Genomic DNA, 1,194 nt, shown 5'->3' on the forward strand with positions numbered 1-1,194 from the left:
ACTGCATCCAGTATTAAATTCTCTTTTTTGTTAATTATTCTTCGTAAATTTAGAGTTGCGTTAAATTTTTTAAATCAAATCCAATGCATCTGCAGCAAAAAAAAGTTCAGTCTAGCTCACAAGAAGTCAAACGCGAAAGAAACAAACCAAATTATTATTAAGATGTGTAAAAAATGCCTACTTAATGAATAAGTTATTCCACAAGATATTAAGTTATTAAATAAGCTTAATTATTCACACAATCAATAAATAATAACTGGTAAATTAGTGGTAGATGAACCTTAAAAATTTTCGAATGATAACAAATGATTTATTGGCAGGAAATTAGGAAGTAGCTTAACTCAGATCACGCACTTGCTATTAGTTCAAGCAGGAGAGGATTTTGCTAGGAAAATTAGAGAGTGTTTTTATTTTTTTGTGCATTTTACATTTTTTTAGTATACTGAATATAAATCCGCACTTTACGACAAAAATTCTTTCCAGGAAAAACTGGAAAAATTTAATGTTTTGTTTATAGATTTTTTTTTTTTTTTTTTTTTTTTTTTTTTTACACGTTAAGATCGAAGTTTTCTGAATCTGCATCTGCAATTTTACAGCAGGCTAATAAATCAAAGAACTGCCTTCGTGAGTAAAATGACTATGGTATGGCTATAAATGGCTGGTAATTAAAACGTTAAATTGGAACAATTCCCAGTAGAAATCCAAATAAATTGAGCATAATTTAAAAAGCAAATATATTTGTACAATCCTTAGTATGAAACGATCATTCAATAAAATATCAGTAATTAATATATAGAATAAAATATATTTACTACTTGTAACATTAAGATCGGTTTTCTCTTTTGTTCACTGATCTTTCATTGACACAATAAAATATTTACTGATTACTTAATGAAAAATATGTAAGAAATATTTCATGAAAATGAAATATGACTCAAGCATACGTGTGACGCAATTAGTGTGACCAATGTAAGGCATGTGATCCAATTAGTTTATGCAATAATTTAAGCCACTAATTTAATTAAGGCCCTTAATTTAATTAAGTCTTTATATATTTAGTGTAGGTAAATTTTTCGTTATATTTGAGGAGGGTATAAGCTCATAACAAAGTGGTAAATTCAAAAGCTTTAAAATATTTTAGGCCTATATTTTTAACTTTCATGCGAAATAGACTTGATTAAAATCAACAACAAA

The sequence above is a fragment of the Parasteatoda tepidariorum genome, chromosome 11 (assembly GCF_982258835.1).
Source record: "Parasteatoda tepidariorum strain Cologne lab strain chromosome 11, Ptep-v5.0, whole genome shotgun sequence".
In the NCBI taxonomy this organism is placed as follows: Eukaryota; Metazoa; Arthropoda; class Arachnida; order Araneae; family Theridiidae; genus Parasteatoda; species Parasteatoda tepidariorum.